This window comes from Rhinolophus ferrumequinum, chromosome 7, assembly GCF_004115265.2.
Source record: "Rhinolophus ferrumequinum isolate MPI-CBG mRhiFer1 chromosome 7, mRhiFer1_v1.p, whole genome shotgun sequence".
NCBI lineage: Eukaryota > Metazoa > Chordata > Mammalia > Chiroptera > Rhinolophidae > Rhinolophus > Rhinolophus ferrumequinum.
Genome location: NC_046290.1, coordinates 96,250,965 through 96,277,515, shown reverse-complemented (window position 1 = coordinate 96,277,515; position 26,551 = coordinate 96,250,965). Strand labels below are relative to the sequence as shown.

The following is a 26,551-nucleotide window of genomic DNA, read 5'->3' as shown; positions in this document are numbered from 1 at the left end:
TCATTTGTAGGGAAAAAAGGAAACAAGAGAGATTAAAGAGACAACTCCCTCACAAGTCCAATGACGAAATGCTTTTTTGAAACAACAGAAAAACAAAACTAGGGACGTGCACGGGCCACGGTCTACAGCAGGCAGCTCGGGGACACTCCCTGCCTCACATGGTTCTCGAAAAGCAACGAAATTGTCAAGTCACTGAGTTGGAGGAGAAGACAAAAAAATCATCTAATCATCCTTAGAGAGAAAGAAACTGAGGGTCAGAGAGGAAAGGCGACTCACCCAAGGACGTGTGACACAATGTTAATGGCAGGTCAGAGGTGACGTCCATGTGGTCTGGCTCCTCTAACTGAGTGTTTTCTTTTCCCCCAGCTTCACAGGATCCTTGTTTACACCCAGGAATACCCCGGAGGTCCCTCTGCTTGCTAGATGGACACAAGCCCTGCTGCTTCTGTAGGCTATTCCTGGGCCCTACTCACCCACCCCGCACCACGCGCTGCAGACTTCAGTCCCTCTCCAGGTGATTCTCCACATTCCACGAGGCGTAGCTTGTCTCGTGCCACGGCCTGAGAATGCTCCTGCATTTGACTGAGCCACCATTACAGTGTGATGAGCTGCTTCTGATTCAATACCAGTGGACTGGGGGGTGAGACCCAACAGTCCATTACTTACCCATCGACTCATTTCTAGCATGCTGCCACCAGTCACTTTCTGACAGAGCAAGCACAAAAGGCTTGGCTTGTCTAGGCTTCCTTTCACAGAGTGCACGGCTGCCGGAGCACCTGAGAGAACTGGTCACACTGCATGGGACCTACACCACGTGACGCTCACTGCTCACACCTGGACCAATCTGAGCAGAGTGGCCACAGCAGGTGACACTGCATGGGACCTACACCACGTGACGCTCACTGATCACACCTGGACCAATCTGAGCGGAGTGGCCACAGCAGGTGACACTGCATGGAACCTACACCACGTGACGCTCACTGATCACACCTGGACCAATCTGAGCAGAGTGGCCACAGCAGGTGACACTGCATGGGACCTACACCACGTGATGCTCACTGATCACACCTGGACCAACCTGAGCAGAGTGGCCACAGCAGGTGACACTGCATGGGACCTACACCACGTGACGCTCACTGATCACACCTGGACCAATCTGAGCAGAGTGGCCACAGCAGGTGACACTGCATGAGACCTACACCACGTGACGCTCACTGATCACACCTGGACCAATCTGAGCAGAGTGGCCACAGCAGGTGACACTGCATGGGACCTACACCACGTGATGCTCACTGATCACACCTGGACCAATCTGAGCAGAGTGGCCACAGCAGGTGACACTGCATGGGACCTACACCACGTGACGCTCACTGATCACACCTGGACCAATCTGAGCAGAGTGGCCACAGCAGGTGACACTGCATGAGACCTACACCACGTGACGCTCACTGATCACACCTGGACCAACCTGAGCAGAGTGGCCACAGCAGGTGACACTGCATGGGACCTACACCACGTGATGCTCACTGATCACACCTGAACCAACCTGAGCGGAGTGGCCACAGCAGGTGACACTGCATGGTACCTACACCACGTGATGCTCACTGATCACACCTGGACCAACCTGAGCAGAGTGGCCACAGCAGGTGACACTGCATGGGACCTACACCACGTGACGCTCACTGATCACACCTGGACCAACCTGAGCGTAGTAGCCACAGCAGGTGACACTGCATGGGACCTACACCACGTGACGTTCACTGCTCACACCTGGATGAACCTGAGTGGAGTGGCCACAGCAGATGACACTGCATGGGACCTACACCACGTAACGCTCACTGCTCACATCTGGACCAACCTGAGCGGAGTGGCCACAGGAGGTCACACTGCATGGGACCTACACCTCACTGCTCACACCAGGATCCACGAGAACTGGTCCTGGTCACTCGGAATCCCCATTGGTCATGTTCGTTGCAGCTGACCAGTGAAACAACTGGCTGTGGCAGTGCTGAGTGGAAACTGCCCACCATATTCTGGTCTCTTATTGCTGCTGCCGCCGCTGCCTGTGCCAGTCCTTTCTTAGCTTCTCAGTCTTCCGCAGCTTTCTGAGGGTGAACTCCATTTTACCTTCTTTGGCGTTCTTCTGGTCCCATTTCCTCCTGCTTGAGAACATTTCTTCGCCATTGCTGTGGCAGTTCCCCACAGATCCTGATAAATCTCCCTGCAATACACTGGGCAGCCCTTTTCTTCTCCCACAAGAGCAGAAGCCATCTGACTATTTAAGCAGAATTCTCCTCCCTAAGAAGCAATCTACTGACTTCTTACAAAATTCTGCCCACCTTTCCCTCTGTTATTCTAACGCTTAACTGCTACCTGGCCCTACAATTATCTCATTTAAAAAAAAATACCTTTGTTTCAGCAAACCTCATGTATGGACTTACGAATTTACTCGAAAGATAAATAGTGCATGGCTTTGGTTATAAAACGATTTTTCACTTTAGAAAATGATTCATAATAGCATTACTAAAAATGGCAAGCCCTCCTATTTCATCCTAAATTTAGGAGTCAATTCTTACACAAATCTTTGAGGACACACCGTTAGGTCAGGTGAAGTCTATCTGCACAGAGATCTTCCCAAGAGCCAGGCTTAGGCTCCCATCATATATTCTTGGAAATATTATATTTAACCACCACCAATTTGGAAACCTATAACCCTCAAGGGTTGATTGATAATCATTCTATCGTGAAAGGCTATCATTCCTAAAATGTATGTCTCAACTCCAAAATGTCTCAAGATGTGGCCATTGTAAACCCACCACACAAGCAGTGTCCTGCTGTAACTCCGAGCTGTGATCCCAGACAGACTGGTTCAGGTAGTTCCCATTTTCCCCCTCAGACACATCACCACGCCAAATGACTCACACTGTTCTCTGCCACTTCCTACAGGACTCTTCTTGGACTTTTTCTGTGCTCACACTGCCTCATCATCAATTTGCATGTCAGTTCCTTTTAATTAGATTTCATCTAACCAGAATTACAGCTGCCTCTCTCTATGAAAGAATAAAGTGATTTTTTTCCTTCAACAATGCCAGGGTCCCTACCAGGGAATCAACCTGTCACTCCACTTGCTATTAATTATCCTGAGCTATGCCACTGTTTTCCTTCCTTCATAAAGCCACGAACCATATTCCTTCCCCTGTGGTTAACAGCAGTCATGATGACGCTTTACATCCAGTGAACCAACAAGAGGGAAATCCAGGCATCAGGCATAAATGACAAGCAATGACAATACTTTCAGCTGAACATTTAACTAAAAGCAAAGCCTCTTACACAAAATAAATGGATTCTGAGGTTAAAGGCTTGTTCTAGAGCAAAAGATCCCTCAACTTCCCGTGGCAGTCCACTGCACTCTCTCAATCCGTGAGGTGAAGGCAGGTTTCCTGACTCCTAAATCTCTTTAGCCACAGTATTAGCCTGTGATTTCTTGTTTCCGTGGTGATGGCAAAGCTCTCACCAGCCTCCTCTACAGGACAATTCCTCTGATATTTAAAGGCTCCTCTTAAATCATCCTTCATTCGTCCCTTCTTGCTGCTGTATCATATTCAGGAGAGGGACCCGGATGGAAAGAAGTCTCAAAACAGTTTCATGTGAGACCCAGTTAAGAAATTGAGATTTTTTTTTTTTTAGATTTATCATACTCGGGAATGTGATAGCTGTCTTTAAAAAAATCTCAAGGGCTTCAAGTGTGAAAGAGGAAATTAGATTTATTCAATATGACCCCAGAGAGTAAAACAAGAAAGAACCAATAGGTTCTACAACCTGCAAAGAGAGTTTCTCTCGCTATAAAGCAGGAACTCTCAATTTCCAGAAAAATGGAGCTGTTCACAGAAAACATTATCTGCCAAGACCGCCATTTGGAAGTGATGTCCGCAAGCCTCTGCAGGGCAGGCTGGCTACGAGGATCTCCAGCTTCCTTCCAACCCTAAAACTGTACCAAACTAATCATGAAATGCTTAGGTGGCTGGGATGGTAACACAGTGCAGAGGAGGGAGGCTTTAAGGCAATGAATGATCAGCCTCCCACACCAGTCACATTCCTCATCACAATCTGTTATGCAAGGTAGCAGGGGAGGAGGGCATTACACCACCTCACTGGGGGATGAGAATGAGCAGTTTGCAAAAAGTACCCCCTAATGTGGAAGGCAGAATACTGGCTCCCCGAAGATGGCAAACGTCCTAATCCTGTGAATATACTGTGTTCCGTGGTAAAAGGGAATTGAGACTACAGATAGAATTAAGCATGCTGATCAGCTCATCATAAAATAAGGGGGGAATTATCACGGATTGGCCAGGTGGGCCGAAGATGATCTGAAAGGTCCTTAAGTAGAAGAGGACAATGTGACGATGGACGTGGGAAACAGAGAGATGCATCATAAGAAGGACCCAACCTGTTACCACTGGCTCTAAAGAGGAAGGAACCAGAGGCCAAAGTTACAAGAAGGCTCCAGAAGCTGGAACAGACGTGGTCACAGAGTCTCCCCTGGAGCCTCCAGAAACACAGCTCTGCTGACACCTTGGCTTCAGCCCAGGGAGACTCACGTTGGACTTAGGACCTACAGAACTGAACGATAATAAATTTGGGGTGTTTTTGTTTCGCTCTAAAGGATAATTTTATTTGAACCTATTAATTTCTTTTTACTCAAAATTACAAAGATAAAGTAACAGAACTACCGTGTTTCCCCGAAAATAAGACCTCGCCAGACAATCAGCTCTAATGCTGATTGTCTTTTGGAGCATACATTAATGTAAGTCCTGGTATTATATTATGTTATATTATATTATATTATATTATATTACATTACATTATATTATACCTGTTTCTTATAGTAAAATAAGACGGGGTCTTATATTAATTTTTTTGCTCCAAAAAACGCATTAGAGCTGATGGTCCCGCTATCAGCTCTTATTTTGGGGGAAACACGATATGAGGCAAAGGGAAACTGGTCTTCAAGAATTTGTGTCTTCAAGTTTTTATCGTATAACAATCTTTTCCAGCCTAGAGCTACTCAAAGAGGAATCATGAAAATAAAAACTTTATTTCAAACAAGTTTGGTAATAGTAGGTGTGCTACCACAAAGGCTGGTTGTAGCAAAGAGTTTCATTTCAAACCTGCCTTGATATATAAATCAGATATTATTTGGGAATAATTTCTGGTAAATTGTAGATTCAATCCAACATTATGCCAATTTTTACTTTTATTGTAGACTCCATTTTAATACTCGAGTCTAAATTTGCATCACCCAAAAATGAGAATAACAGCTACTACTAAGGTAATGAGCTGTGAAATTCACTCCCCACTATTGTTTTGAAAATATACCCCTAGGTTGTTAGAAGAAAATCTGACTTTATACAAATGCATTATTTAACTGGAATTATTCAGTCATCATCTACTGTTGGCCTGACTGTCATGCCTCTTCTTATTGGACCCAAACCAACTTAAACGCCAGCGTTTCCCAACTCTTTGGCTACGGCAATGTTTTCTCCTCCTTCTGTGCACACGGTTTGCCCCAATCGGCCTTGACTACACTGACTCTTCCTCCTGTGCACAGGGACCCAATGAGCACGAGCGCACATTCTCAGACGTCTGCTTTCTTGTCTCCTTCAGTGCACACACCTAAGCCGGCTAAGCAGGAAATGGGAGCGTCCCAGTTCTGCGAAGATCTCAGCTAAAGCTCCAGCTGCACCGAGGACCTGCCCCACTATTGTGTCAGCCTGGCACAAAGTCTGGTGAACGTTTGTTCCAAGCCCAGTAAGACCCCCTAGAGCGACATCCTGAAGGTCATTCTGTCCCGCCGACAGTGACCCAATTTTGGAAAAGACTGGCTTACACACGAGTTTTCCTTCGCTGTCTTTGGAAATAATACCGGGTCTGACTTCCACCTCCTGGCCCACCTTTAACAGTCTTCTTAGAATACTATCACAGTTACAACCCACTAAGGTGGTCAACTTCACAGCCGCTCTGCTGACATCAAAGGACCTAAAAACAGTAAGTCAAGGTTCTAAAGAAAAGTCTCTTGGTGTACCGGAATTTTCCTTACCCTGTACTCACAGACAACCGCAATATTGTGTGTCAGCTGAGCAGAAACTGGAATGACAGAATCTCCTTCTGCTACTGTACCTTGTACAAATGCAAGGATCTATTCATACTGCTCTTTAGCCTGGCTTTCTACTACCAAATCAATTTTATTTTGAACAATCAAAATATGCTTCAGTTTCATGATTTCTATCGCAGCCAGGTGTGCGGAAGTCTGAGGCTGAGGACAGGCAGGGCTCACTATAGCTATTGAGAGAAGAGCTGCAGCCATCTCTGCGCCCCGGTCAGCACACAGCCATGCAAATAGCGAGGCCGGGACAGCAAACACAGGAAAGTCATACTCTGACTCACGTGAAGTGCCCTCTGGTCTGTAGGAACCGTGTCAGTGCACCGCTCCCACAGGACCTGTCCCATTCTGGCCAACGATGACTTGGCTCAGCAAGTTCATAAATCGTAGCATTCGCAGAGCCAGCGTGATTGTAGTATTTCCTTCTAGTTCATTTTTGAACAGTGTGAACTCCAGGAATAGCTTTTACTACTGTGGATTTCCCAGGAGCTACATAACCAACTACACGTATATTAATTGCGGTTTGTCTGCTGATAACTTTGTGTGAAATCAGCATCAATTTTGCAACACCCAAGGTGGTAAGATCCTGGCGAGAAAGATGCATTTGACCCAGAGTCACACCAGCCTCACCCCCTGCCATCTTCCCCAGGGAGCAAATCTGGGTTGTTTAAAGCCACTAAATTTGGTGGTAATTTGTTACAACAGCAAACAGGAAACAAATACACCCACCAAAGATCCTGATATGCTTATACATTCTCAGAAAAAATGGGTAATGTTTGAATAGTTTATAATCATAATCTTTAATTATCCTTATCTTTGTCTCATAAGAGAAGTACAGGTTAGTGGAGGTACGAGGTGTGATCAAACAATACAGTGAATGTTTACATAAAAAAATTTTTATTACAGTTAAAGACACATGGCCATTAATCCCCCTCAAAATACTCCCCCTCGCTTCTAACACACTTATCCCATCGTTCTTGTCACTTTCTGAAGCAGTTCTGGAAGTCCTCTTTGGTGAGTGTCTTTAGTTGCGCTGTCGTGGCTGCTTCAATGTCCTGAATCATTTTGACTTTGGGGAAGAGCGAGAAGTCTCACGGTGCCAGATCCAGTGAATAAGGTGGATGAGGACATGCTGTAATGTTTTTATTTGACAGAAATTGCCATACATCAGAAGCGAAGTGTGACATAGAGCGTTGTTCTGATGGAAAATGAAGTAAAGACACTCATGAAAGAGGACTTACAGAACCGCTTTAGAAAGTGGCAACAATGAGGGGATCTGCGTGTTCCAAAGGAGGAGGAGTACTCTGAGGAGGATAATTGCAATGTGTCTTATCCTGTAATACATTTTTTATTTAAACATTCACCATATCTTTTGATCACACCTCATATATCCAGACCAACATGAACTGTTTTAACAATTAGCCTTTAGATGCCATATCCATGTTCACGTGACATACTTGGCACATAACAGGCTCACGATACATTTTTAGTCATTTAAATGAAAGAGTCCAAGTTCAAATGCCATCTTTGACCTCCTTTGCTGGCAGGGACAAAAATGCTCCCACGCTAACCGTCCATGGCTCTATCACTAAACAATCTCAGCCGAGGGTTAAAATCGTGGGCGAACTCTGTCCAACTGGCCTCTGTTTAGCAACAAAAAAAAAGAGAACTTTTCCAGTCATCTACGTTTCCCCTTCAAGAAACAATCATTCCACATTATACTCCAAAGACCTACTTCCACCCCATTCCCAAAGGAACAAATGTCACCACTATAGGTGTGGCACCCTCAACGACAGAAAACTTAGGCAGGGAACATCGGAAATCGTCCCTTTTTCCTGTCCTTCTGTTCCCTCCGTCCCTTCCTTCCTGCGTCCATCCTCCACATTCAGGAATGCTACCCAACTTGTCTGCCCTCATTTTCCCTAAGAGTTATGTCACCCATGGCTTTGCGCCAGCCCAGGAAGAGCAGCTGAAATGCTACAGAGCTTCCTCATGGGGCCACACAGGGCCGTTCAGGCCGACCCCCTGCTCAGCCCAGGCCAGGCGGCCACGCTACAGCCTCTGCTCACCAATACTTGCTGATTTTAGTGGCTGGGACTCTTTAGAAGTGCACAAAGCCATACAACCTCTTACTGACACACTCTAAATCAAAGGCATATGCAACTCCATTTTGATATAAGCCTGAGTCTGTCCTCCTTGGAAAGGAGGGGAGAAAGCTTGGGAAACAAACAATTAAAGCAGATACTGTGCAGCTGTGGGAGAGCATGGACTTACAAAGGAGAGAAACTTTTACTTAGACACACACACTTAATATGTGAAAATGTGTACGCTCCAAAGAGCTTAAATTTAGGACTTTAGAAATGAAAAACTGTCAATATTATCCTTAATAAGAGCCTCTCTTGTTTTCAAACTAAAGAAAAGTGAGATTCAAGGCCACCGACCAGCAGACAGGGCCTCAGGGATCGTCGCCCTGTGGGCTCTAACAGACAGGCTCCTCAGCCATCTGCAGGCCGTGACTGCTGGGATCCCTCCCACTGCCATCACTTACTAGACAACTCCCTGGGCCCTCTGTGAATCATTTCGCTCACTCACAAAATGGAGTGACTGCCGTGCCCACACCGCACAGGGGTGTTAAGAAGATTAAATGAGTTCACACACACAAAGCACTTCAGAGCAGTGCCTGGCAGGCAGCATGCAGCTCACTTGTTTATGTAAGCAAGCACCATCCACATGTGTCCCTCATTATGATGGCTGGGCACACCGTCATCTCTGATCGGTCGGGGACCACACTGGTTCTAATAACCCAACGCCAATCCCTTCCCTCTCCATTTTGACTGCCTAACCTGACCATAACGAATGGGAAGGACTATGTCTCTGGGTTTTGACTTTCAGGAAGAGTCTACATGAGAATATGATCCTCCAATGAACCCAGTAACCAAATCTCTTCAGTCTGTACATCCCTTCCTGTGAACTGGTGATTGCTAAGGAATCCTTCCAATGGAGCACTCGACTGGCCCCTGGATTATCTGTGCCCAGCCTGAAATGTGTCCTCGATAGCTTTCTGGGGAAGAAACACTGATAATGCCTCAGGAGCCCAATGTCCTCTCAGTTGCCAGCCACCCAGCATAGTAAGTAGTCAGCTCTTGGCCATCGGAAAATCTTCTTTCAACCACAACTGGATTACAATTGCTCTAAACATCTCTAAAACCACTTTATTTTTTTTTATTTTTTTGCTTATGACTCAAGAAAAATTATACCAGTCAAAGAAGGAGCTATACCAATTGCTTTAAAGTTATTTACTGATGTGAAATCTAAGCAGGGTTACCTAGGTAGTCAATGACTTTCTATGGCATTTGACTCCAAATCAAATTTGGCTTCCTCAGGAAAAGTTAGGCAATACTAAAGATTAACACGACTCCAACGCAGTTACTAATAGAGAGATGTAATATAAGTATGTCTCAAGAACAGCACTAAGAGAAGTCTCTAAACCTTTTGAATTAAAGCGACATAAAAAAGAGTAAGACATATATGTGACAAGTATGCTGAATACTACAAGGTGTTGATAGAAAAAAAAAAAAAAGATCAACGTAAATGGAGAGACATATCCTGATCGTGGATTAGAAGATTCAACATAATAAACAATTCTCCCCAAATTTATCTACAGATTTAATGACGTTTCAATCAAAATCCCAGGAGGATATAGGTAAGATGATTCTAAAATGTATGTGGAAAGGCAAGGGAACTAAATAGTCAAAACAATATTAAAAAAGAATAAAGCTGGAAGACTCATACTTGATTTTAAGACAATATAGACACAATAATCAAGACAGTATGATATTGAAGGAGAGATATCTAAATCTAATGGAACAGAATAGGGAATCTTTACACACACATGCACACACACACACACACACACAATTAATATTTGAACATACGCTTCACAAAGGAAGGTGACAAACGCATGAGAAGATGCTCAACATCACTGGTCATCAGGAAAATGCAAACTTCACACACAGTGAGATTCCACTCCAGGCCTATTAGAATGGCTAGAATTTTTAAAATACTGACCATACCAAGTGTTTGCAAGAATATGGAGGAACTAGAACTCTTAAACACTGCTGGTGGGAATGTAAAATGATACAAGCGCTTTAGAAAACTATTTGGCAGCTTCTTATAAAGTTAAACACATATCTGTCATAGGACCCATACATTCCATTCCTAGGTATTTACGTAAGAGAAATTAAAGTATATGTCCATACAAAGACTTGTATGCCAATATTCATAGCAGCTCTGTTTATAATGGTATAAAATGAGAAACAACCCAACTGCCCCAAAAGAGACAAATAGATAAACTTTGGTATATCCAAACAACAGAATAGTATTCAGCAATAAAAAGGAAACTATCGATACATAGTACTACACGGATAAATCTCAAAATAATTATGCTGAGTGAAAGAAGCCATACAAAGGAAAAGAGGACATAGTACATGAGATTCCACTGATATAAAATGATTGGGACTGCTAACTAACCTATAGTGATAGAAAGCACAGTGCTTCAGGACAGGGAACAGAGAGAGGCGGGAGGGAGGGAACAGAAAGGCGTGAGACCTTCTGCGCATGGTGAATACGTTCAGTGTTCTAACTGTGGGATGACTGCACGGGTTCATATACCACCGTGTTTCCCCGAAAACAAGACCTAGCGGGACCCTCAACTCTAATGCATTTTTTGGAGCAAACATTAATATAAGACCCAGTCTTATATATCTATAATATAAGATGGGGTGTTATATAAAACCCAGTCTTATATAAAATATAGTCTTATTTTACTATAATATAAGACCGGGGATAATATAATATAATACCAGGTATAATATAATACCAGGTATAATATAATATAATACTGGATCTTATATTAATTTTTGCTCCAAAAGACACATTAGAACTGATGGTCCGGCTAGGTCTTATTTTCGGGAATCACGGTATATCAAATCTTAACACATTATACACTTTAAATATGTGAGGTTTATTGTGTGTTAATTACAACTTCCATTTTTTAAGAAGAACATAGAGGGGGAAAGTAAAATGAAACAAGTATTATATCTGCTCATGTCCTAAGAGTTTACAGTCAGATGGAAGAATCAGACCAATAAACAATACAGCACGGAGGTCCCAAAAAGAGGGACATATGGAATACTATGCGCAAACAAAGGAGGGGCATTAGCCCGATTTGGGGGTCTAAATATGGCTTTAATGCAGGAAAGGCTATCAGAGCTGACATCTGAACTATGAGTAAGACTAATTAAATTGATTAGCCTTGAAAATAAGAATGCTTAGAAATGATGCCATATTTATGTTGTTTATTTTTAAGTCAATCTCATTATCACATCTCATTTCATGTGTATTATTTCCTAATGACCATGTTGTACTTTACTGTAAGATATCACACATAACACATACCACATATGACATACAAATGTACACTTTGGAGACAGTCACTTCCTCAGAATCCACCTGTTGTAGGATTGCAGCAAAGACTGGTTTTATTTTGTTCTGTACATGGGAAAAAATTGTAGAATTCAATATGAGGAACCAAGCTCATCTGTTTTTTTCCCCTCTATTTTTACAAGGGTAGAAATACATTATGAAAAGTTGTTTCAAAGGAAGCACAGGATAAATCTCAAGCACAGGAAGTGCTTGTTTACATGGATTTAAAGCAATTGTCCTCAGACCCACAAGCCTTTAAATTTTTTTGTACACTAATATATTATAGACTTAACATAGATATGTCCAGAGAGCCACAAATAAACACTGTTTGTTTTTCCCAAGAAAAATGTATCTCTAATAATTCTAACTTCTCTGCACAATAAGTGAAATAATTTATATCATTAATTACAACCTTGAAGGTATTCTGGAACAAAGTACATTAAAACAAGACTGAATCCTTCCACTATTCCTCAAGACCAAATAGTAATTACAAAATACTTGCCCTTTTCTCGTTTTCTCTGATTTTCACAACCTGTGAAGCCTCCTTGCCAGCTCTAAATGCTCTAAGTTCATTCTTAAACCATCATTTTCATGTTAATTGCATGGGGAGGGAGGACACACACAGGCCAGGCAATGAAATAGAAGCACATAAACGAAGTGGTCCATTTTCCTCCGTGTGCTAAATGGACTTCAAAATAAAACAAGAAAACCTCCACCTCCCTTTACATACTGATTTCTACCTGTCTACTAAGTGACTTGTCTGTCCCCAAGTCTCAGTCACCATGTCATTCTCGTGTTAAGAAACAAAGAAACAGTCCAAAACGGTCAGGAGGAGGAAAGAAAGAACAGAAGGCATGCAACATGCAAAGGGACCACTGAGAACTCGCCCTGCCATCCAGAGCAGCTCTGACCAGCACACCCTCTCCCACAGGCCAGTTCAGACAAATCTCACTGTGAGTGAGATGGTGGACACACAGCTTCACAACTTCTCTCTGTTGTGCAGTTCAGAAACATTCAGTACATCTTGTACCTACATTTCCCTCAGCCTCCCTTTCAACAACCAGACGAGACATTTGATCAGAGCAATGGAGATGTTAGTTGAACAGATTAAACGCTCACTGTCAGAGTCAAGCTACCTTCTTCAAGACAAGACAATGCTTCTTAAAAAGGACTTCTCAGATAAAGGACTGGAATTTGGAAGTTCAGATTTTTGTCTCCTGTCTATAGAGTAGGACATAATCAGGAACTCACATTCCCTAGCTTAGCTTTCCTATAAAAACCTATGGCCACTCTTACTTAGGGACTAACAATAAATACTCAAGGATCTGAGCTACAACCCCCATCTAGGTCCCCACACCAGTGACTCTCCTAACAGAATACTAAGGTGAAAGCCAGTCTCCCGCACCCCAAAGAACCCAGCCAAAAGCCTCAATTTGAGCTTCTTTAATTGCCAAATACATTTTATAACTAGAACATAGAACCAGTAGCTTAATTATAACAGTGGGCATTTTAATTGCTTTTCGAAAACTAGCCAACAACCTGTGGTATACGCTTCAAAAGGATGCAATCTCACAAGCTAATTAAGATCTAAACCCTGACAAACTGTAACTCTCACAGTGATACTCACTTGCAAGTGGCATAAAGTAAGGGATATAAAAGGATAATTTAGAAATTACTTATGGAAATTAGGGGCCTTGTTTAATTCAATTTTGCTGTGGATCTTCCCACAATTTAGAGGGCTGACTTTCAAGAAGAGAACGTCTCCCAACCAGGAAAGTCAGAATCCTTTGCTTTGTTTTAAGTCATTTCAGATCATTTCATACTTGGCTGGTTTATTTAGCTGATTCGGGAAGGTTCTGGAATTTTAAAGGGAGGAGCCTAAAAAGAGGAACAGATGTTTTGTGTGATGTTACTGAAGCAATGAGTTAAATTTGGTCAACGGACACAGCTCAAAAAGTATCAGGAGAGTTTTCTAAGAAACAGGAGGAATAGCATTTTGCCTCATTTCTAATTCCCTCACACTCCTCACTTAATAAAGTTTGCTGTTCTGGTTTATATACTGGGCTACCAGTTCTGGTTTATGTACCGGGTTACCAAAAAACATACACAAGTGGACACTTTGGTCAATGTTGCTCGAGCAGTAGTTCACCGTAATCAGAAGTGTCTGCACGCTGATGGTAACACTTTGAGCACCTCTGGTAATCGCAGAGTGACTTGTATTCATCTTTTGTTATCGGTATATATTGAGTATTACAATTTTAATAGTTTTACAATAATAAAGTTTTATTATTTATAGTATTGTAACTAAAAATAGTTAAATAATAAAATTTTTTCCTTTCTTAAAATGTGTATACATTTTTTTGGCACCCTCTGTATTTAAAGAACAAAAATCCTCTTGGTGAACAGCTTCAACAGAAGGGAAAAAAATCTCTGGTTTTGCCCTTTCCACTTTTGAGTCAGCACATGCTTGCAACTAGCTCAGAGCACAAAAGCACCTTGTTAACGGCCCTGCTGAGCAATAGAACGATGCTTTCAGAAATGTGCTCACTTCCAGGGAGCCATGATGACTCTGACTCACCGTCTTTAAGGAGAGTGCTCTCAGGGGTGAATACCTGCCCAAAGGATCAGACCAGCCACACCTTACTCACCACTGAGAGGGAGAAGTTATGGTAAAAAAAACACGGTCTGAACGTTCCTGGTTATACACAAAACTTCAACGCGTTCCCCCGTGCTGGGGATAACTCGCTCCTCTGGTGTCAAACTGAACTCCACCCGGACAGCACAGTGATCCCCACTTGGCGGCCAGATGAAGCCCCTTCCTTTGGTTCACACCAACTAGCCGAAGTCCAGATGAGCTACACTGCCTATTCCTGGGCAAGGCTCAGAAGAGCCGCAATGTGCTTGCACAGGGGTTAACGCCACCTAATAAGAAGAACAGAGTTTTTTGAACTTCTTCTCTCTGCCCTCAGGCCAGTTCTTCCAAAGTCTTCTAAAGCTGGCCTCAAGCCAGCCTGTGCAATCCTGCTAAGTCTGCCCATTGTGACAGTCCCCACAGCGAGGGGGCTTTGTGACAGACTCAGTCCTCAGCATGGAAGCAAGTCCTTTGTGCACAGATGGCCAACCAAGGCAGCAGGGCATCAGCTGAGTCATAGGGATGTCTGAACTCCTTTTGGTGGCTGAGAAACAAGCACGTACCACCCCTCCCTGGGCTTCAAGAGACATGTTCATGTCTCTGCAGCAACTGCTGGAAGAAATGCTATGTAGGACTGGTTGTACGTCAGGGATGCAATTTTCTCAAAGGCTCGTAATAAGCAACCAAATTCTACACCCTTCAAAAAACATCCACAATCAAGTACCCTCAATCAAAATTCAATGAAAAGGCCATAAAAACACGTGTTTCTTCATTATCACACATTAGTTATGCCTTCCTGTCGGGACAGGGTCCCAGAGAGCAGTTTCTAGGCTCTCGGCCTCACATGGAAAGGTGCTGGCTCGGGTACTAGATGGCCGTCGGCTGTGACTAGTTGGCTATGAGCTGTAACCAGTTAGCCTTTAACCACTGATATAGCTGCCGTGGCTGAGCTAACAAGTGCGGATTGCAGTTAGCAAGTGGGGTCAGTTGGCAGAGAAGCTGACAGCGGATTGTGGATCGTGTGGCTCCTGCTTCCTGTGTCTCCAACCCAGCCGCCAGCGAGAATACAGTGGTATGACTCCCCTGTCTATGGCTCCGTGGGTGTTCCTTTTTGGCCTCACCATGTCCTGTGTTCTTGTGTGGGGAGCGGGAGCTGAGACCCCGCCTGACACTTGCCTAAGAGAAAATGCAGGAAATAAGACTGCAAACTGCCACCACATGATGAGGTCACAACTCTGACCTATGTATTTCACAGTAACACAGACTACTAAGCCTGGTTTAAATACTCCAAACACTGTACAGCGAGCATTCAGCACATGAGAGGGCATGTGACATCTCGGTGCCCCTGCAGAAGCCACAGCCAAAGGCTTCCCCTCAAGATACAGCTCCCATTCACTGACGACAAGCAGCATTCCTGCCTCCAAGGAAGTGCTGTCTGCTCACTGCCCCAGGTCTGAAGTCCAGAATCGCACAGAACACGGTCACAATGCTTCTGACACATTGCCAGTGTCTTTTTGCTCCCAGTAGTCACCCACAAAAAGAAAAGGAAGTCTCAAAAAGGGTTTTCCGTTTGGTCACCCATGAAAAAGAGTTTAGGAAAGCTGATCAATCTAACGCTCCGGGATATTTTTTCGGCTCCCGTCCCGGCAGGTATTACCACTGCTGATATAAGGCCTGGCTAGGTAAGCGACACGTGGCCGCATCCTCTCTGAGCCTTCAGACTTTACTTGAACAAACTGGGCTTTCACAAAGAATCAAACGTGTCACTCACAGCTCATTCTGAGTCCCAGTCTGAAAACTTAAAGGAAACCTATAAAACAAAGACCCACAGAAGAAAGCTCTATAGTCAGTATGCCGTTCAACCAGGCGCCAAAGCCTAGCCACAGAGACTCAGCAGTGTTTAACCCCAAAACCGTCACTATGGACAGCTACCGGTGACAGCATGGGCATGAGTGAGGAATGGCTCTTGCTCAGACCTACTGTACAAGGCAGGCATGTACTGGGCCAGATAGAAACAGGCTCTAAGTGTACCAAGAAAGAAAGTCAGTGTTATTAGGGACACCTTTCAGGGAAAGTCTTCTTTCACAAATGGCAGCTATCATGTTCTCCCACCAAGTGGATTCTGTCAAAACTCGATTCGGATGTTAATCCCCCCAGGACAGGGATTTGTTCTGCTGTGTTCACAGATGTAGCCAGCACCCAGGTAGTGCCCGGCACACTGTGTGCACACAAACATTACATGAAGATAATGTGCGTATGCAAATATCAAATGCAAGTTGCTTTACTCTTCACACCTACCTGGGTAAAGAAACTAAAGATTAAGGCATGTAAGTGGCATTCCCAAGGTCACACAGCTGGCAAGTGGCAGCATGACATTTCTTACACCTGTTTGTCCTTAAAACAGATCCACGTATACTGGTTATTGTAACGATTAGGCTTAATGCACAGTGTACTCCCGCAATCCTTTACTAATACCTTACTCTCAGTTCTGCATTGAGCCAGGTACTAAATAATTGGTATCCACCTCTAGCAATCATTACAAATTAAGAAACCAGCCAAAGAAAGCAAACTTTTGGAACTACAACCTAACCCCTGACTAAAATGTACATCTATGAAAGCCACAGCTCGCACTGATGGGGTCCATCTGTACAAAAGCACGCAGATGCCGTCTGACAATTACGGCACAGACGGGGCTCACGTGTTGGACACGTTGTTCATGTCTTAGGAGGAAGGAAAATCTTTCATATATAAGGTGACCAAAAGAAACAGTTTTAAAATGTGACAGCTGCTCACCTTTGAGAGTCACGGAGCAATTCTGGTGTTCCCTATGGAGAAAAAGGCAGCGGACGTGAGTAAATGCCAGAAGGATCAGAGGTGCACAGGCGCCACACCTGACCTCCCAGGACCTTTCTGTTGGTCTACTGGGAGCACCCAGCCTTTGTGTACAGCTAGAGCAGAAGCTTCAGCATTCTCCTACCTCACAATGTACCAGGGATCATGGAACATGAGGTGGACTGACATCTCATCACAGTACAACACAAACAGCTGTGAGTTAAAGGACAGCAGCTCAGTTCAGCTGCACACCTGCAATTATTTAATGTCTAGTTAAGCTTGTCTCCATTTAATAAATTACTTGATAATTACAAAGAGAATGAGAAGCAAAGACAAAAGCCACAACTGAGAACTGGAGGCACAAGGAGGAATTAACAAACAAGGGTAGCGCAAAACTCCTCAGAAAAGGTCTAGGGAACAACAAACTATGTGAGCCAAACAAATTCAGTAATTCAATTTGTCAGGTACTTCCTGAGCACTGTTAGGTTCCAGGCAGGGTGTCAGCCATGGCCAAGGGACCGAGGCTGACCTGTCGGGTCCAGGCTGACCTGTCGGGTCCAGGCTGACCTGTCGGGTCCGAGGCTGACCTGTCGGGTCCAGGCTGCCGAGGCTGACCTGTCGGGTCTGAGGCTGACCTGTCAGGTGCAGACTGACCTGTCGGGTTCAAGGCTGACCTGTCGGGTCCGAGGCTGACCTGTCGGGTCTGAGGCTGACCTGTCGGGTCCGAGACTGACCTGTCAGGTCCAGACTGACCTGTCGGGTCTGAGGCTGACCTGTCGGGTCCGAGGCTGACCTGTCGGGTCCAGGCTGACCTGTCGGGTCCAAGTCTGACCTGTCGGGTCCAGACTGACCTGTCGGGTCCGAGGCTGACCTGTCGGGTCCAGACTGACCTGTCGGGTCCGAGGCTGACCTGTCGGGTCCGAGGCTGACCTGTTGGGTCCAAGTCTGACCTGTGGGGTCTAGACTGACCTGTCGGGTCCGAGGCTGACCTGTCGGGTCTGAGGCTGACCTGTTGGGTCCAGACTGACCTGTCGGATCTGAGGCTGACCTGTCGGGTCCAGGATGACCTTCGGGTCCGAGGCTAACCTGTCGGGTCCAGGCTGACCTGTCGGAAGCCCTGCCTTCTGTGTGCTCATACAGTCCCTGCGCTACTTCTTGGAGGAAGGACTGGATGAAGGGTAGAGTTCTCTCACTTTTCTAGGCAGGTGAAAATGCTTCATGATTATCGATTTACATTTTTACGTAGTGAAAGAATGGATACCTCCCTGGCCTTCCAACACACAGCCAGCTTTTATCCAGCTTTTTATATGTGCCAGAACAATATAAATCTATAGGCAATATCAAAATCTCATTTTTCACCAATAGTTTCAGCCAGCTATTTCCTGAAATTCACCCAAAATAAATTTATTTTTCTTCTATCTTTACTTCTCCTGGCAGCCCTCTGGTAAAACAAAATTGCAGGAAGGAAGAAAACAAAAGGAAAGGCAGAGAGGGGAGGGGTTGAGTGAGGAACTTCCATCACACTGTTGTGGGCTGAATGGTGTTCCCCCCAAACACGTTAAATGTTGGAATGCTAACTCCTAGTATTTCAGAACATGATCATACGTGGAGCTAAGGTCTTTAAAGAGTTAATTAAGTTAAATGGGTTGTTTGGGGTGGGCCGCAATACAATATGACTGGTGTCCGTGTAAGAAGAGGAAATTTGGACACAACACACACAGAGGAAAGACCATGTGAGGACACAGGAGAAAGCAGCCATATCCAAGCCAAGGAGAGAGGCCTTAGAAGAAGCCAACCCTTGATCTGGGCCTTCTAGCATCTGGAACGAGAGAAAATAAATTTCTGTTGTTTAAGCTACCCAGGTTCTGGTACTTTGCTAAGGCAGCCCTAGCAAACCAATACAACCACAAATCAGCCAATCAACTCAAAAAACAAGTAATTAATTCCCTGTGTAATAGATCCATTCCAAATTCTTCAGCTGAATTTCTACTTGGATCCAAATAAAAGACCAACAACTTGCTGGTATTTAATCCTTGCTTGTGGGGCCATCCTTGGCTACAAGGTAATATGCCTCATGTGACATGCATTCTTTCTACATAGCAATTCTGCAGCTTTGAACTTAGCCAAGGGACACTACTCAAATCCCAGAAGGACCCAGACATTAGACCATCCACCTATGCATTCATTCTACAATACTCACTCACTATTCTACAATAGGCACAAAAACCTACAGAAGCACCTTGTTAGTCACGTCCAACACTTAAGTTTCCAAGTACGGGAAAGAAAGGGGGAGGAGGAGATTGCAGGCATAGAAACTATATAAGCAAAGGCACAAAAACACAAAAGCAAGAACCAGAAGTCAGAATATCCAAACATCTGAATGTGAATCCCACTTGTAACACTGACAAGGTATCTGACCTTGGGCAAATAAAACTCTGTGATGAATTTAAGAGCGTAATAAGATCATACTTGCTTAGAGCTATGCCCCAAATGTAGGGCTGCCAATGGCTATGGCAGATAGTTCTGTGGGCTGGGAAGAGTAAGGGAAGAGTAAGCCTAGAAATGAGGCTGGAACAGTATTTTGGAGCCAGACTACAGAGAGCCTCGTATGGCATTCTGAGGCATGGGGAAAATACTATATATATATATATCCTATGGACAACAGGAAGCCTCCAAAGGTCTTTTTAGACCCCCATTACAAAGTGCAGAGTTCAGGATTTCTGAAAGGAATCTCCAAGCGGTGACAATACAGTGAACAGCTGGGGAGAGAATGAAGTCAGAGTGACCGGTGAGTGCCAGCTGGAGGGCCAAAGAAAAGGCGATCAGAAAGGAGAGAAGAGCGGCAGGAACATCTCAGAAGTAAAACAGCCAGGACACAGTGATCTCCCAAGATGAAAGTTGTTTCAAAAAGAAACAACAAAGGCTTTAATAGAATTAGCTAGCCAGGTTACTATTTCACACTCCAGAAACACAGTCCTACTTAATTGACTAATTTACAATCTAATATATGCATAAAAAAAAAGATCTACCCAACCATGACCAAACAGACCAGTGCTCTGACCAATAAGCACTCTCTGTGAAGAGCCAAACAACTGCAGAGGGCTTTTATTTTTAGCATTTAACATCTCTGATATTTACGCAAGTGTATAGTCGCCCTTCCCTGGGAGTTGTTTTATCATTAAGTGGACTCTATTAATCTTCGTCCTTCCACCCTGACCACAGCAGCAGATGAGAGCACACAGCTCCCTCTGACTCCAGCCTACTGCTCTTTTCATACCCAACCTTCTCTACGAGTGTAATGATCAGCTCTAAGTCTAGGCCACAAGGCAGAGCCCTAAAGCCCAGTACAACATTTCCATTTCTCCCCGGCTAAGAGATGGAAATTTAGGGACCAATCATTTTTTTCTTTTACAGAGTGGTAGATATGCAGGCTTTTAAGGAGAGGCAGTGTAGGTGGGCGGAGTCCAAAAGCAGATGATGGGATGTCCTTTCATCAATCACCCTCATGACCCTGGCAAAGTTTAAAGCATGTATCAGAGGTCAATAAAGCAGATCCAGTCAAGTGATGGGGGAGGCTGAACAAGTTTCGGACAGCCCTGTGGCCACGCGTTGCCATGGCTGTACATGCGCGGAAGTCCGGCCACCCACCAGGCTGGCAAAGCAGCAGAGCACAGATTAGGATCAGCGTAAGTTCTGCACCAACACAATGCTTCCACCTTTGCACGCCACCTACCCCTCTGCACACACCCACAGAAACATGTCCCCCTTCCACTTGGCCACAGCCATTCTATGTGCCTCCCTTACTGGCCTTTAACACTTTCTATGTTTATCTGAGTTATTTTTAAGCAAGCCTGTCTCCTCATCTAGACTATCAGCTCCTGGAGAAGTAGGATCCGTCCTGGAGTCGACCTTATGTTGTGCCTAGAAAACAAAGTCAACAGATGTTTAATGAGTGGCAGGTTAAGCCCAACAGCAGAGAACCCTGAGAAGAACCTAGGAGGGCCTCTAGAGGACAACACTGCTTCCAAAAATTTAACAGGCAAATGATGACACCTTCTTGAACCCAACCCCCTGGAGATTCTGATTCAGTAGGTCTGGGGTAGGGCCCAAATCTTCATTTCTAACAAGATCTCAGGTAATGCTGACTTGCTGGTCCACACCAGCTCTGCCTAGAATAACCTCCTATCCAGAGTAAGCTCACTCCTACCCATAGCACGAGCCTGAGAAACCAACAGCACAGTAGCCCTGCCTTTCCGGCCCATGACAAAAGTGCACAACCCCAGGCAGCCCCGTGCACTTCAGGTCAGAGGACTAATGACACTCGCCCATGTACCAAGCTCCCTGGACTTCAAATGCCCGCCCCACAAACACTGAGGCTGTGCCTTTCGCAAAGTTCTCTCGCACTCACTTTCCTTCCTTTCCTCCCTGCCTTTGTATCCTTCTCCTTGTCCTTGGAAACTGCAACCACAGCTGAATACTAAACTACAGCCCTGTATTCGTGCTCCTCAAGAAAATACCCCAGGAAAACTGCCTGCTTCTCGGGTCACAGGTCCTCCCCTCTCTGAGTTTACCTACTTTCCCCATCATGAACTCCCACCACGCCAGCTACTAAGCAAGCCCTGAAGACTGCCCGGAACAGCCGGGGGGGACTCAGCTCTCTCCGCAAGCTGCCAGCCGGCCAGCACGGTGCGGCCCTTCGCGGCCCACGCAGGCACAGGGTGTCTTCCCTGGTCACAGCAAGAGGTCACTGACCTCAGGCTTCCCCAGGCCGTGAGCCCACAAGTGTCTGACCTAAACCAGGGACACTCAGGAACAATTCCAGGTCCCTCCTTTGCTGACAGAGACTCTCCCCTTAGAGAGTCCCCTGCTGACGCCAGTCCTTTCACTCAAGAGACCAGGGGAAACCGTCTGGAGATCCAGAGTCAGGAGACCGGCGTCAAAACCAAACTCCACGGCCAAGAACTCTGGGACATATTTGCCCTCCCAGTTCCTCACCTGCACACCGAGGATAAACATACCTCAAAGCTACCTTAACAGATTTACTTGAGGTGAAAGGAAGTATGTAAAATGTTTCCCAACCGGCAAAGCACTACAGAAATGTTAACTATCATCAGTGCCTGGAATCTCCCCAGTATCCCTATTTCTCCTGCACTAGTGGTTCCCAGTCAACGGGTTCCCTCCTTCACGACGCATGGCCCATCACCGGCAAAGGACAGTAACCTCACATTCTCTGTACCCCCAGTAAACGTGTCTGTGGGGGGGGTGGCAGTGATGACACTCAGCTTTGCATTTCCAGACCTCTGCGCTCACCTTCCTACCAGACTGCGAGGTCCTGGAGGGCTCCCTGCAGCATCTCATACGTCGTCTGGCTCAGAGTCTGGGACTAAGTACTCCAGTACTGGCTGAGTGAATGACATTTCAGTTAGCAGGTTAGATTACTCACGAGCTGAAGGACAGAGGGAGACGAAAGGTTGACCAACAAGAGTCCAGTGCAACACAGCTATCTCATCCCATGACTTCGGGAACCGCGGCTTTCTGCTACTTGTGAGCCACTATGGATTGGCAACTGACCACATTCCTGGCCTGCACTTAGGCACTTCACGTTACCATCACGTTTTGTCCTCACAGCCACTCAACAGGCCGTACCTCCATCATCCCCATTTTACACATGGGAAGAGTAAATTAAGCAGTGTATCCTAGGTGACACAGCTAGCAGGGCAAAGCAGGAATTCGAATCTAGACGGTCCTATTCTAGAGCCAGTGCTCTAAATTCCAGGGAGGCGAACGCTTGCAGGACACAAAGCTTTAAGACACCTCTCCATCTGAGGAAAGCCTCTGCCTCCAAGTCTTAGCTCCTTACTCTGAGAACCAATTAACAGGACAAAATGACAGCATGATGCTCCAGGAAGATTACAGCTACTCATTGTCTCAATGAGCACGTTTTGGGGAGAGAGGGGAAAAAATATTTAATGTGCTTGAAACCTGGTTTATGAAAGATTCAGTCACTTGAAAACCACATTTATAATTGGAAGTAAATCTCCAGGAATACAAACTCGAGGCAAGGTTTTTCACTTCAATAACCTTTCTAGTCAATAACTGATACTAGTAAAAGAAGACAGGCTCTAAATTACATGCCCCACATGGAAGCCAGTCAGAGGCGCCCAGAATCTCCCAAATCTGTCACTCCATATGGAAAACCCCCAGAGGCAGCCAAGAGTCAAATTGGATTTGCCTCATTCTTGGGCTGACATAGGCATGACAAGCCCCAGAATTCCAGGAGACCAGTACTTCCTTAAACAATCTAACATAATTAACAGTGAATAATGGCATAAGAAAAGAAATCCCAGTAACTTTGCAACTTTACTGTAAATCTCAAAGTATTTCAAAATAGTTTATTTTAAAACTTAGGAAGAAAACAACAATAAAAACCAAATATAAACAAGCAAGGAATATGACCAGACTGTTTACAGAAAAAGAAATACTATTAGATCTTGGATATAGTCAGAAATGCTCTAGGTTACTCATAATAAGGAATGCAAATTGAACCACTTTGAGATATGAATTTTCTACCAGATTGGCAAAAATTCAGAAGTTTAACACACCCTGTTGACAAGACTGTGGGAAATCCCTAATCTGAAACAGGTTGGGAATATAAATTGATACAACCTCTATCCAGTGATTTGGCAATAATTATCAAAATTACAGATGCACAATTTGACTAACAATTTCACTTCTGGGAATTTATCCCACAGATGTACTTACACCCATATGATCAAAATTATTCATTGCAGTATCACTTCTAATAGCAAAACACTGGAAATAATCCAAGCGTCAAAACTGGTTAAATTAATTATGGTAAAACCATGCTATGGAATATTATGCAGCTATAAACTGGAATTAGGAAATTCTCTCTGTACTGAGATGGAATGATCTCCAAGATATACTGGTAATTACAAAAGAGCAAGATGCAGAACTGTGTTTACAGTATCTATTGTGTAACATACATTCAAATGTACTTCTTTTTGCTTTGAGAAATTATGGAGGACACGTAAGAAACTATTAAGTGTTATGGGAGGCTGGGGAATAATGCATATGGGTCCAGGGATGGGAATAAGAAAATTCTCTCTATGTATTTTTATAGTTTTGATTTTTTAATCATATGAATGTATTATACTCAGAAATAATAAACAATAAAAGAAACCAGCAAAAACACCCATCAGTCCCATAAATAACAAAGTCAACCTTTCTTTTACTTCTATGGGTATTATACAGAATGCCAAAAAAACGTATACACATTTTAAGAAAGGACAACTGTATTAAAATTGTAATACTCAACATTATACCGATAACGAAAGATGAATACAAATCACATCTGACTTCTACAATTACAAGAGGTGCTCAAAGTGGTTACCATCAGTGTCCAGACACTTCTGATTACGGTGAACTGCTGCTTGAGAAACGCTGACGAAAGTGTCCACTTGTGTACATTTTTTTAGCACCCCTAAGTATTATTCAAGGATTGTCAGGCCATTCTCCAAATTCTATTTCTATTGCTTCCTATAATATACCTCATATGCTCTTAAGGGATACACACCAATTCAGTATTAACCAAAAGAGTATAATGAAAAGCAGAAATATGTAAATGTGAAAATGTACACACTAAAAACTCTCACACCATCAGTCACCTCTGACGTTGGGGACCCACGGTACCCCCTATGTTCTATGACGTCCTTCTATGTTCTGCTTCCTTACCAGACATACCCATCCCAAATCCAACTTGTCTCTCCCGCAGCACAGTGGAGAATTAAGCACTTTTAATAATTAAAAACTCAGGATTTATTTGAAGGCATATTTGAGCCCAAAAGCACTAATTAAAATCTCAAAATACAATTTGGAACCCCAAAGTGGTCCTGGCTATCTTTAGTGTGCAAATTTGCCACGCTGGCAGATGCTGACCACAAATGGCCCAGCAACACAGTATCTCCCAGGGGATCTCACACATGGTCTGTGTGGACTCTGAGGCTGTGTGCACGGGGGCCATTACAGTGGACAGGGCATGCGGGGTATCTTACAGGACAGTAGCCAAAATGACAAGGCCAGCCTGTGACATCAGTGATCCTACCAAGAAAGGGCTCCCACGCTCACAGATTATAACATTCGATGGTACCCAGGCTGCCACGCAGCAGGTAAGTGCTTTTCAAAAAACCCTTTGGGAGACAAGTCATCAAAGCCCAGCTAAGTGCTATCTAGGGAAAATTATTTGCTTTTCTACTGGATCAATAAGTAGCAAATAAGGTCAGAGACTAGCATGAACAATCAATAAAATGGGAAAGCACTGTAACCTGTCACTGGTTTTAGCCACATCCTTTGTTCCTGTCTTCATGGGCAGAAGCGCAGGAACTACTGACTATGCCTATGCATGCCCTCTGGTTTCTTACACACTTACACACACACACACCTCATTTCACTGTGCCGTTATTAATGGACCAAGATACTCTTTAATAACAGCAGAATCACAGCAGCTCACCCAGGGAGAAAAACCTGCTATAGACAGTTCCATACATAACCGAACTTAGCAGGTTTTTACCAGTTTACCCAAAGTCACTGCTCAAAGTTAGGGAAACAAGGGCTTCTGAAAGTGACATCCTGCTCCCCTCCCCTTTCTCCTCAGGTCTGTCTTAATGTCTTCATCAGCGGGGCTATGATCTAGAAAGCTCCACTTTAAACTGCTACACTATCACAAAATGTCTGATCTACTTGAAGAGGTGAAAGGAAACGTCGCATGCTGATCCCGCTACAGAAAGTTCCCCTCGTACCTCATGAATTTTTGAAGCTGTCTCATAAATCAGTTCAACCAAGATCACTTAACTTGGTCTTGTTACAAATCCCGCTGCCACAGTGAACGGTTTCTGAAATTGTAATTTAAAAATGTAGACAAAAAAGGGGGAGAAGGAGGGACCTTTCCACAAAAGCTGGGGTGGAGCTAACAATGTCAATTCTGGAGGTTCTGAACATACAGTGTGACATGCCCGGGAAGCCACAGGAGAGAGGGAACAAATGCTCTGCTGCAGGACACGCACGTTTCTCTCACTGACACCTGTGGGTACAAAGCTGAGGGCGCCCGAGAGCAGCCAGACCACCCCCACAGCACGTCCTGAAAGGCCCGCAGACATGTCTCCAGTGGTCTCCTGTGGGATCACGGCCGCTGCGTTTCTTATGTTAATTCCCTCTCTAACCGTGAGTTTCCCAAGGGCAGAGACCACTTCATTTCTGTCCACTGCGCCCAGCTCAGCATGTGACACCATGGATGCAAGATATGTCTCTTTTTTGTAACATTTGCATAGAAGAGGCAATGCTTCTAAGGAAAGAAGAGGGAGCCTCTGCAATTCAGTTCCCTTTCCCTTGGCAAGAAGAGCATGAGCTCCCCAGCCTAAGGCACTGGA

General features: G+C 44.5%; 1 protein-coding gene and 1 pseudogene across 5 annotated transcripts in view; both read right to left on the bottom strand.

Moving 5' to 3' along the window:
• The window catches only part of AUTS2 (activator of transcription and developmental regulator AUTS2), a 1,097,126-nt gene that overhangs the window by 983,539 nt on the left and 87,036 nt on the right, over nt 1–26,551 (bottom strand). The gene's annotated exons all lie outside the window — the stretch shown is intronic.
• LOC117025323 (eukaryotic translation initiation factor 2 subunit 3-like) lies at nt 5,436–6,800 on the bottom strand (annotated as a pseudogene).